The sequence below is a fragment of the Lynx rufus genome, unplaced genomic scaffold (assembly GCF_022079265.1).
Source record: "Lynx rufus isolate CCGP_SWC_20201006 ecotype Redwood Valley unplaced genomic scaffold, mLynRuf1.p SCAF_1, whole genome shotgun sequence".
Classification (NCBI taxonomy): domain Eukaryota; kingdom Metazoa; phylum Chordata; class Mammalia; order Carnivora; family Felidae; genus Lynx; species Lynx rufus.
This window is the reverse complement of record NW_025814823.1, coordinates 129063719-129076536: the sequence shown is the minus strand read 5'-3', so window position 1 is coordinate 129076536 and position 12818 is coordinate 129063719.

Sequence of the window (12818 nt, the reverse complement as noted above, 5' to 3'; positions counted from 1 at the left end):
CAAAAACTGTTTTTATAGCAATGAGACTTCTAAATACCTGCACTCAGAAAACAACAATAGATGGTATTTGCCACTTGGACCCCAGTCATTCTCTTTATTTAAAAGGAAACCTCGGGGCACCTGGGTGGCTCAGTCGGTTAAACATCCGGCTTTGGCTCAGGTTATGATCTCACGGTTCTGTGAGTTCCAGCCCCATGTCAGGCTGGGGGTTGACAGCTCAGAGCCTGGTGCCTGCTTCGGATTCGGTGTCTCCCTCTCTCTCTGCCCTTCCCCCGCTTGCACTCTGTCTCTGTATCTCTCAAAAATAAATAAATGTTAAAAAAACAAATAAACAAAAAAATAAAGGGAAACCTCAGTTTCAGGCCTACGGTAATCCAGGAAAATAGCTGCAGAGCCAAAGGACCTCATCTTGGGGCTCAGAGGAGGACTGACTCTTTTCCTAGAGCAACGGAGGCTACAGCAACATTGCATGCAGCACATGGCTCTCTGAGACATGGGAAGGTTAATGAGATAGCATCTAGGTGGAAAGTGCTGAGTGTGCTAAGTATTACCATGTTGCAATTACCCTAATACCAGAGCAAGTTCTCCTTTGTCCAGATCATTCAAGAGCATGTGGCTCTAAAAGAGAAGGTACAACAGATGAGACATGAAAGTACCCAAGTCTAAACACACCCTATCTCCAGGCACACTCTTCAGCAACACTGGGAGCCACAAATAGGGAAGGGGCTTTGGCCTCTAGGGTGCTACAGTTCAATTGTTTAACACCCTGGGTTTAGAATTTATATCCTGCCACGTTTCTGCATTGCTTCCTAGAGGCCACTGACTACACAGTCATGGTGCACCCGCTCATCATCCCTGTGACCTGGGGACAAGCCATGCAAACTCTCTGGGCCTCAGTTTCCTTGCCAGGGAAAGGGAGGTAATAATCCCTACCTATGTCACGCAGTTCTGAAGCTGTAAAGCATGAGTGCTTTGAAAATTAGAAAGTGATGCATATTAACATGAATTCTTGGATGCCAGTGCCTATTCTCTCGTTGCTTATCTGACCATAACCAAAGTTAAGAAATAAAGGTCTCGGGGGCGCCTGAGTAGCTCAGTCGGTTAAGCATCCGACTTCAGCTCAGGTCACGATCTCAAGGTCCATGAGTTCGAGCCCCACGCTGGGCTCTGGGCTGATGGCTCGGAGCCTGGAGCCTGCTTCAGATTCTGTGTCTCCCTCTCTCTCTGCCCTCCCCCGTTCATGCTCTGTCTCTCTCTGTCTCAAAAATAAATAAACGTTAAAAAATAAAAAAAATTAAAAAAATAAAGAAATAAAAGTCTCTGACTCTACTTGCTGGTGACCACCCATCATGCATCACAAAGTCTAGATGAATTTCCACAAGGTTGAATTATGGATTAGTAAAATGGTACTACTGGTTCTGCTTTGAAGGACTAGCTTACCCATGGAAGAGTGCTTACATGTGGATCCACTAAGCCATGCTATTATAGAGAAGTAGTATTAACTTTATTCATGTAGCACGTGGAACTTTTCAAGATGCTTTCACATATATTATCTATGTGTATGTCTCTGTCTCCCAGCGAAATCTTTTGGGATATTTGCTTCTCTCCTTCCTGTTTTCCAGCATGTTACCCTTGGAAGAGGCAGAAGCCTGGCGCTTCAGGGAGCCAGGGCGTGACCCCTGGAGTCTTACTGAACATGGGCTCAGTGGCAGCAGTCACTGAGGAAATGAAGACAGCTCGAGCTACTCAGCCGGTCTCATGGACCATACACATGGGATGGGCATGGACAGCCCTGGTCACAGGGAGACAAGTGTCCCTCCACGACCCACGGTCACCACTGAGGTTTTAGGAAAAGCTCCCATGTTCCCAGAGCTTCGGCTGCTGCTTACTGACAAACCAGTCCCTCAATAATCTTATTGTATGTTTTCAAAACAATTCTCCGTAATGCCCCAAGAATGTCTGAACTTCTGTGTGAACTCGCTAGTTTGCATGTTTCTCATATTATTAGCAGGAACTCCGATAGACAGGGCCCATGAGTCTTCCTGGTGGGCGCAAAAGCAGGCCTCTCGTGCGAGTGAACCCCCGATGTGCCCCCACTTCGTCTCCTTCCGATTCTCTCTCACACCCCTTCCAGTCTCTTTCTCCCCTTGCTCTCTTTATAACCAACGTTAAGAAAGAGCTTTGCTTTGATTACAGGTTACTCATTAGAGAATGCCACAAGATTCTGGTGCTGAATTTTTTTGTGAAGGAAGATTCTGAATACAAAAGGAGAGAGCAGAGATACTGCTGCCTTTGATGACCTGTTTACCCCAACCCCACGCGGCTGGGAACGGAGCATTCAGCTTCTGATTTCAGGATGACTGCACACGACCCCAGTTTTAATATCGCTTGTCATTCATAAATCCCCGAGACATCACAGACCCAGCCAGATGTGATGTGGTCTGGCCTAATCCTTCTATGGAGATGCAGGGGAGAGTGGAAGCTAAGCCTTAATTAAAAATGAGATCTGATATTGGAAAATTAAGGCTTAAAAATGCTTTGAATGGGCCTATTTGAGAGCACATTCAAGTGTATGGATACATCAATTCAGGAGATACTGTTTTTTTGCTAGGTGCAGCTAATTTTATAAAATCATAAAATACCACATTTATAGCTATAGGACAAACTGCTTCTGAATACCTCCAGCTACGCTTCGACTATATGTAGCATGATATATTTTGATATACAGATGCCAGTCCCTCTCTGGATTTCCAGTTAAAGGCATCTGTCATACAAGGAGAAGGGATCACATTGGTAAATAAAATTTAAAAATAATTCCCCAATTTTTGTCAAGTCATCCAGTCACATATTTTTATTCATTTTTTTTTCAAGAAATCTTTACTAATAATTAACTTTGTGTATGGTACCTTGTGTCTGGTACAATGAGATCTAAAAAGTCATTCTGGTCATCAAACAACTAAAAGTCATGATAAGGCAGTGAGAAATTTCCTTCACAATTTAAATACCATTATAAGAAATTTCACTGCAAGTGTATTTTTTTAACTTTTTAATTTTATTTAATTTTATTATTTTTTTAATGTTTATAAAAAAAAATTTTTTTTAACGTTTATTCATTTTTGAGAGACAGAGACAGAGTATGAGCGGGGAAGGGGCAGAGAGAGAGGGAGACACAGAATCTGAAGCAGGCTCCAGGCTCTGAGGTGTCAGCACAGAGCCCAACGTGGGGCTGGAACTCAAGAACCACAAGATCATGACCTGAGTGGAAGTTGGATGATTAACCGACTGAGCTACCTAGGTGGCCCTAAACTTTTTAATTTTCTTTTAGAGAGAGAGCATGCACGTGAATTGGGGAGAGGGGCAGAAGGAGAAAGAGAGAATCCCAAGCAGGCTCTGTGCTGAGTGTGGATGGGGTGGGGAGGGGTCGATCCTATGACCCTGGGATCATGACCTGAGTGGAAATCAAGAGTTAGGTGCTCAACCGACTGAGCCACCCAGGCACTCCCATTGCAAGTGTATTTTTAATAACCAAGAGACTGCCATAGAAAATGAGGCCTGGGAATTGAGAAAGACAGATTAGCTGGAATAGTCAGACAAAGATCAGAACTGAGTGGAATCTTGCAGGATGGAGAGTGAAGAATTTCAACTGTGTTTCCATCTTTCCTTCCTAGCAAAAGGTAGAATGAACTGTGCTCTTCTTTCATGTACTCTGGACTCTTTCCAGTAGGAAGTCTAAAGTGAGTAAAACAGCCCAAATGCTGAAATCTACAGGGGAAAAAGAGCAGATTTGAGGATGCACAGATAGAGTATCATCACGCCCTAAAAAGAGCTGACTCTGGCTTGGAGAGGTGAGCCCTTTAAACTATTAGCACCTGCTACAGAAAAGGCCCTCAGTAATTATTAGTTGAATGAATGAATAAATGAATAACCAGGAGGATTCCCAGAACTTCCTCAGTTTCACCTTTTACTCTCTTTGCAGGTGTCCTTGCACCCTCCTGAAGTGAACTTGTCCCTGGGGCTGTGTAATGGCTAGATTCATATGTGCTACTTTCTTACAGAATGGAAGTATGCAGTAATTTTCAAAAACAAAAAACAAAACTGCAAAACCCTAAAACCCCTAAAATAAATATTGCCAAACTGCTTTCTAAAGTGATTGTTCCATGGGGCGCCTGGGGGGCTCAGTCAGTTAAGGCACTGACTTTAGCTCAGGTCATGATCTCACGGTTCATCATTTGAGGCCCACATCAGGCTCTGTGCTACAGCTCGGAGCATGGAGCCTGCCTTGGATTCTGTGTCTCCCTCTCTCTCTCTGTCCCTCTCCCACTCATGCTCTGTCTCTCTTTCTCTCTCAAAAAGAAATAAACATTAAAAAAAATTTTTTTAAGTGGTTGTTCCAACTTACACCCCTGCTAGAACATAGTAAAATAGTTTCTTGGTTGTCTAATATCCTCCCAGAACTGGTGTCATGAATTATACCAGGATGAGAAAGGTAAAATGGCATCTCATTGTTGTTTCACTTTGCATTTCCCTGATTACTATTGAAGTTAGGTCTGTTCTCTGAAATTCCAATTAGATTCACATAATATCTTATCCACCTTGTAAGTCTCTTGGCTTCTTTTTCATACTTTTCATCTTGTTGTCTCCCTATTATACTGTATGGATAATTTGTACCAGTTTTTTTTTTTTTAATGCACCCAATGTTCTGTTTACCCAATCCATTTGGAGTTATTTCAGTTATAATATTTTTTTATTTTTAGATATTCTACTTGTTTTACAAATTTATAAGATCTTTACTTTTAGTCTTTTTTCCTTGTATATTTTCATCCCCTCTATTATTAATTTCTGCCAATTAAAAATACACTTATTTTATGTAGGACTGACAATTATAATATTCAGTGTTATTTGGGGTCTGATTCTTTTATTTTGTTTCTTGGGTTCTCCCCCATGGTGTCTTGATTGCTTGTGTATTTTGTGAGTTTTGACATTCAGGCCAGATTCTCTTGTGTCTAGTTGTGGGAACTTTTTAAGACCTGGGTTCAAGGTGGGTTCCTCCAGAGAATATTTCTTTTATTTCTGCCATGTGCCTGGAGGCAATTAAAATGTGAAATCACTTTAAAATAAAATTTTCAGCTTGAAATTTTTTTTGGTCCTTACAGATAATGTAAATTCTGGACCACAAATCCCTCTGTGGTTTTGTTTCTGATTATAAATTTTCAAAGGAGATTTATTTTCCCCTTCTACCCAGCACAACAGTCAAGATAAGCAAGTTTCCGTGCTACTCCCATCTGTGGGGTGGGTTTATATCTAGTTTACCTGTATATGGAAGGCATTGCACACTGGGGGTCCTAGCTTTATATGGGGGTATGTGTCTTCTATTAAATTTCACCTTGGTTGGGTTCTTGCCTTGGTCCTGTCTGCATTACCCCATGCCACCATCAAAACCTGAGGTTAATGCCACCAGGACTCTACAGATGCCTCCACAGAGAAGGCTAAATTAGAGCACAGTTACCTTCCAGGATTCCTGCTTTCACTTTATTTGCCCCTGAATATTTCATAGTCTCCTATCAGTTCAGTAATGTATTTAAAAATAATTTTTAATTCTGACATTTTACTTAGCATTTTTGGTTGTTCTCAACGAGGGATGTTTGGGGTATCTAATTTGTCATACTGAAGCAAACAGGAGTCCTATTATATTATTTATTGTATTTTTCTATATGTTTATAGTATTTTGTACTTAAAGTGATAACAATGCTAAGAAAAACTCCTGGAAGGAAATAGACAAAAACGTGTGGTGAGATTATTGGTGAGTATTCCTTATCTCTATTTTTCTGTACTCTGCACACACCAAAAACTGAAGCTGGTAACCAAATGGAAATTCTTTGGATCACATCTCAAATAATAGTCCGTTTCCATAAACTGAATTGTCAAGTAATTCTTAACTTATTTTAATCAAGTAAATTTTAGACAGCAAGGATACCCTCTACCTAAAAGAAGACCCACGGAATTACTGAGTCACTAAAAGTAGAAAATTCACTACCCAGCTTTCAAATACACAAAATGATCTTATCTAGAACTTGTTTTGAAAGGGCTGGATACATATTTTCCCCTTAAAGAACAGTAAGAGATGTTTCTAGTAAAAACATCTTACGAAAATTAAACTTTCATACTTTCTCATTAAACACTGTAATTCTTTAAAAACTCTCTTTAAATCTCTTAAATATATAAAATGGCTTTAGAGTATTTTTAAAATAAATAATTCAAGTTGATGTCACATTGATTATAGTGTCTCAGTGTCCTGAATATTTGTGGACTGGCAAACTTGATGGTACTCAAAACTACGGCCCCTCCCAGAGACAACCACCCAGTGAGGAAGTATTTTATGTACTTACCCACACTGCTTCTGACCTCCTCGTTACCCTATACTCGGCAACAGGAAGTTACTTTCAAATTGTTGCCTACACGGTAGGAGAAAATGGTATCTCACTTTTACTCTTTTAACAGAAACGTAACCTATCATGGCACGAAAATGAAATCATGTTTTTATTTAAAAGACTGTTCTTACTGACTTCTCTATTTGGGGTTCCTTTTAACTTTTTGTTATTATAAACAATGCCGCAATCTTTTTTTTTTTTTTTGGTACATCCATTTTTATACTTTGTCCTCTTACATCCTTAGGATAAATTCAGTATTTTGCTATATCAATATTTTGCCAGACTGCCCTGCTTTGGGATAGGTGCAAGTTCTTTAGATAAAAGTTGTTTTAAACAAATCTAAATTCTTAGATTAAATTTCTAAAACTAAAAATATTTTCATCACATTTTCAATGTATTACTTATAAGTTAGTGTCTTATTGCCCATCATCATCTATAGATGTATCTGGCTTCTAGAAAAAAAATGCAAATACAATAGCCCAAACTTACAAAACAAATAAGTTAGGGAGTGACTATTTGCATTACAAAATTATTATTTGCTTTACAAAATGGTACCAGTTTAAGTAGAAAGCACCTTGGCAATATTTGAAATAAGGCCAAATTTGCAAAAATTCACTTTACATACAACTTTTCCAGAAAATATCAAGCACAGAAAGCGAGATATACTTATTTTAATGTGATTTTATGAATCTGAGGCAGTCGAATGAATCTGCTGCTGCTTTTTTTAAGAGCAAATTGTGTACAGTGTAAGGAATCCATGAAGGATTAACAAAACTGTAATTATGTGATCTTTTTTTCTCAAAACTCTTGGGTTTTTGTTTTGCGTTTTATTAAAGCCTGTGCTTCAAAAGCAGAGAAAAATACCCACGTCCCCTCCCTTGCTTTTCAGGCTTTCCACTGCACGCCAGCCAACAGAGCGGCATATGGCACATAACATGCATGGTCAACGTCCCACCAGCATATTTGCAGAACCAACAGTACATATTGAACGAAACCACACCTCATGCAGAAGACTTTTAATCATCCTTCACTCTTTGGTAGGAGCATGGTGGAGAGGTGGGTGGAGGAAGGAGATCTGGCTGTTGGCAAGACAGCTCAAGGGAATGGAAATACACCATTGCGGGGGCTGGGGGGTGGCCTTCTTATTCACTGGCTCTAATTCCCTCTCCAGACAAATGATACGACAGTGCTGTAGGGCTTAGAGAAATTGGGGCAATGCTGGGGCAGTGGGCAGAGGAGAGTGTATTACTGACAGCCTGCCTGGTCCTTTCAGTGGCAGATAAAGCACACAGGTACACACCCCACATCTAACCAGCCCCAGTCCTGTCTCACAGAGAGTTTCCCAGGCTTTTGTCCCAGTCACTCACCTTTTTCAAGCCTGTTTCAGAGATGTACAATATACCATTTTAAAACACTTCTGTTTTCGTAAAATGTGTCTCACATAGAAGCGGGGGTGGGGGTGAGGGTATCTGGTGTTTCTCCCGCCCATTTGGGAATCTTGGCTTGAACTCTGACCATAATTAGCGTGAGGCCTTCATAATGTAGGCCTAGGAGGACGAGGGCAGGCATAGGCTAGGCCCTCTCAGCAGCACTTCTTTCTTTTCCTCACTCACTGTCCTTCTTCTCCAACCAGGAGGTAGGCCATGGGCAGCACTCACCAGATGCACACTGGTCAACCCTGGAAGGCTCAACGGGGTGCGGCACCCAGGAGTCTGTTTGGACTTTCATTCTGCGTTTATGTCCCCTGGACTAGAATAGGATTGACCCATTCTATTTTACGAGATCAGTGGGATATTAAAGTAATTAGTAGGAAAAGGACTGGACTGGATGTCAGAAGATCTGGGTTTACTTCCAGCTGGGCCACTACTGAGCCATATGACCTTGGACTAACATTTAGTCCCTGCAGACCCATGTTTTATCAGCTGAAAAATGAGATTTGAACTTAGTGAACTAGGGAGTAAAACTGAGCCACATGATCAAGTTTGTGCGTGTGCAGGTGGCTGTGGACATGTGGTTGTGTATGTGTATTTGTGGAGTATGAAAAGATGAACCGAAGGAAAAATGGATTAAAACAACCCCAGTGTCAATGCTCAGAAGTGAAAGGAAACATCTGGAATGTTGAGAAGGTGTGTCAAAGAAGGGAAAATTCTTTCCCCTTGGCACTGAATAAGAAATTACCCCAAAACATAGTGGTGGAAACCCAAACCAATGTGTTAGAAACAATTATTTAAAAGAGGATTTTGTGGGTTATAAATTCAGGAAGGGCTTAGCTGCCTTTCTGTCGCATGGAATTTCTCCTGAGGTTGCAGTCAGATGTTGGCAGGGACTGCAACCATCTGAAGGCTCAGCTGGGCTGCGTGTCTAAGGTGGCCTGTCCTCCTGGCCAGCGGTGGAAACGCAGCAACACTGTGACCAGAAAGCATTTCCAGCAGGCCTTTCTCAGGGGAGGTAGACTCCTTACTCCACTTCTTGCAGAGTGACTCCCACAGGAGAAAAAAGTAGAAGCGGCATGGCCTTTTCTAAGATAGCCTCAGAAGTCACCCGGCAATGCTGCTACCACACTTTATTGGTCAAAGCAGTGACCAGCCCATCCTGATTCAAAAGCAGGGACAGGGACTCCTGATCTTGAGGAGGGGAGGTTAAAGAATGTTGGGGTCAAGTGTAAAAAGTGCCCCAGGCACCTGACAAGCATGCTCTGATTTTTCTCAGTATCTTTGAAATAAATGTCTTGATCATTGCTATAATTTAATCAGCTTTCTGAGATAAGAGGCTTCCTGAATAATCTGGTGTGCTGAGTGCTCACGAACTGAGTGTACTTAAAGAATCACTGCACTTTTCAAGTAAATTATATGGCTCCAAATTGGAGATAACTTCAACCTCCATAGCTGTTTGATGAATAAAGTTAGCTACATAAGGCCACAGTGCAGGAAAAAGGCAAAGAACTGTGAAAAATCAAATAACCAGACTATTATTTGTAGATTGATTTAGATGCTTCGGAAATAGGCCTCTGCTCCTGGGAATCTGACAGCTCACTGTGAACATGGGACAACGATGCGATGTCACACAACATGTGGGAGAGAGATACCAACCCACCAGGAGGGACTTGGAGCAAACTGGTGTAGACAGAAAATACTGCAGAATTCATCTCAGGTCAAATGTATGCTCCTTGGCCCTGAGCTGTTCTGACACTGGTGGCTGAGAGCAAGCACACTTCATGCATTCCTCCTTGGGTCTAATTTCAATGATTATTCCTTCCCATCTTGTGCGGCCACCATCAGACTGATTTTAGTTCCTGGGGATTAAACAGTTTCTGAAGGTTGTTATCACTCCCCTTCAGTGGAGCATATCTTCAAACACCTTCCTGGATAATTACCATGGCCCAGTGATTGGGCAATCACCACAGAGTGCTTTTAAACACACACACACACACACACACACACACACACCCCTCAGTGTGTTCCTTTGTGTTTGCTTTGTTTTTGCATTTTCAAAGCCCAGTGGTTCATAAGAGACAGTAGAAGGACAAAATAAGAAGACATATGGTAGTGCTTAAATTATTCCCCAAAAGGGAAAGTGTCCAATATGAAATTATTCACTCTTTCTACTATTCTAGGGTGGGGAGGGAGGCATTTCAACCAAGAAAATCATAGTATACCCACAATGCCCAGAGGAGAACTGAATTATATTATCAACTTCCAAATACAGTCAGCAATATTTCACCAGAAAAGCTGCTTTGCAAAAATTAAACCTCTAATGTTTACACTGGGAAATACCTCCAGGCCTTCTCTGCCATCTTTCCCATTCCCCTGCACATAAGTGTGTGTGTGTGTGTGTGTGTGTGTGTGTTTGTATGCACACACACACACACACACGCACACCACAATCTCATTTTCTTACCAGGATCCCCTTTGTTTTGTTGCCTTCTATTATCCTAACACGTACATAGGTGATTCTGTAGTGAGGACCCAGAATGACTCCAAAAGGAAAAATTACACAAAGTAGAATTTTGTCTTTTATTTTTCAAAATGTTCTAAGAACCTATAGACACGTCTGATAGAAGCCATGGAAAATGGTGGCCAGAAGGAAATCACTTAGATAATTATTTGAGATCTTTTTTTTCATCCAAAATGATAAGCAGAGGAAGGGAGGGGGGAGGTTGGGTTTCAGCTTCCTGTTGTTTTTACTCAGTTTATGCAACTTCAGTCCATTCAACCTAACCTTAGGCATGTTATATAAAGATTGTATACAAAGAGATAAACTTTGAGAAATATTTTTTAAATTTAAATTTTAAAAATATGTGATGCGTCACATATTCCAATATGTAAACACTATAAAAATGAAAATGTTGATAAAGATGGCCAACAGACACATAAAAAGATGCTCAACATTACTAATCATCAGGAAACTTCAAATCAAGACGACACTGAGATATTACTCCTGTCAGAAAAGACAAGAAATAACAAGTGTTGGTGAGGATGTGGAGAAAAGGGAACATTTGTGCACTGTTGGAGGGAATATAAATTGGTGCAGCCAATGTTAAAAACAAAATGAAGTTTCCTCAAAAAAATTAAAAACAGAAATACTATATGATCCAGAAATTCCACTATTCTGGTATATTCCAGAAACCCCTGAAAACATTAATTCAAGAAGATGTATGCACCCCTGTGCTTTTTGCAGCATTATTTACAATAGCCAAGATATGGAAGTAACCCAAGTGTCCTTCCATAGATGAATGGATAAAGAAGATGTGATATATGTACAATGGAATATCAGACAGCTGTAAAAATGAGTGAGATTTTACAATTTGTAGCAACATGGACCTGGAGCGTATAATGCTAAGTGAAAGAAGACAGAGAAAGACAAATCCCATATGATTGCACTTATATGTGGAATCTAAAAAAAAAAAATAATAAAACATACGCGCACACACACACACACACACACACACACACAAACAGAAACAGACCCATACATACAGGAACAAACTGATGGTTGTCAAGGAGGAAGGGGGTGGGGGATGGGCAAAATAGGTCAAAGGGAGTGGGAGGTACAGGCTTCCAGTTACAGAATGAGTAAGTCACGGGATGAAATGTACAGCATAGCGAATATACTCAGTGGTATCGTAACAGCATTGTATGGTGACAGATGGTAGCCATGCTCATGGTGAGCATAGCATAATACCTGCAGTTGTGGAATCACTATGTTGTATGCCTGAAGCTAATGTAGCACTGTGTGTCAACGATACTTAGGTAAAAAAAATGTAAATGTTGAGAGGTCTATCCCCATCTATGCCAGTCCCTCTCCACCCCCATTCCCCTGTCCATGTAGGTAACCATATTGTTTATTTCTTATGTAGGTTCCCAGTGTTTATGCTGACACAAGCAAACACAAACACATCCATATTTTGCTTCCTTTCCCATTGTTTTTGAGAGGGAGTTTAAGAGGGCAGGAACTGACCTTGTTTGTCCTTTGGTGACAATACATGAGTAGAGAAAACAATGGTGTATCAGAAAGAATGGAAATGATGTCTCAATTATTTAGATTCCCAGAATCACTTTCTCTGACTTTAGTTCTTTGGTTAAATCTATTCTTTGGGCCTCTTACATTTTTACATTTTCTAAATCCTTGTTTTCTGCAGAAGCACAATTTTAGATAATTCATATATCTCAAATCTCTTGCCTAACAGCAAAAACATGTAGCTGTCAGCCTTAAGAAGAGTACAAAAAGCACAATGGCAAATGCCGTGCAGGGTCCCCTTCAGAAGGGCTCCCGTGACCCAGGGGTCTAAACATGGACATCCAGTTGGAATGCTGGCCCTACCTACGGGGAAGAACATTTATTCCAACCTGGAATCTTTTCTTTATCTTACAGGTACCCGTGCATAGACAAAACAAGGGCTTGCACAAATATCTTACTCTTCTGACACTTGGGAGTCTAAAATAGAATACTTTTGTAGATTTTAGGAACAACCGCAGGAATGTGGATATAACCAGATAATTGACACTGGGCATTGCGTGGGACTGTGCCAGAACCCAGAAACAAACAATTTTAAACTTGTATTTTGGAAATGAACGAGCAATGACAATAACTTGTTTTTCAAAAAAGTCGAAACACAATAATGATGTAATTCGTTGTCATCTTTTGGTGTATTATATTATATGTCAGATGAATAAAGACAAACTAAACTGTGAATGATACATAGGATAAATTATCAGATGGGTGTGTATTATAATAATTGCTTTACATGCTCGAGGTTTTCCTCAAAAGTTAGAGGATAGGTAACTGTAAAAATCACATAAAATTTGGTTAAATATTTATTCATGTCATTATTATATATATATTTTTAATTTTTAATGTTTATTTATTTTTGAGAGAGAGAGAGACAGAGGG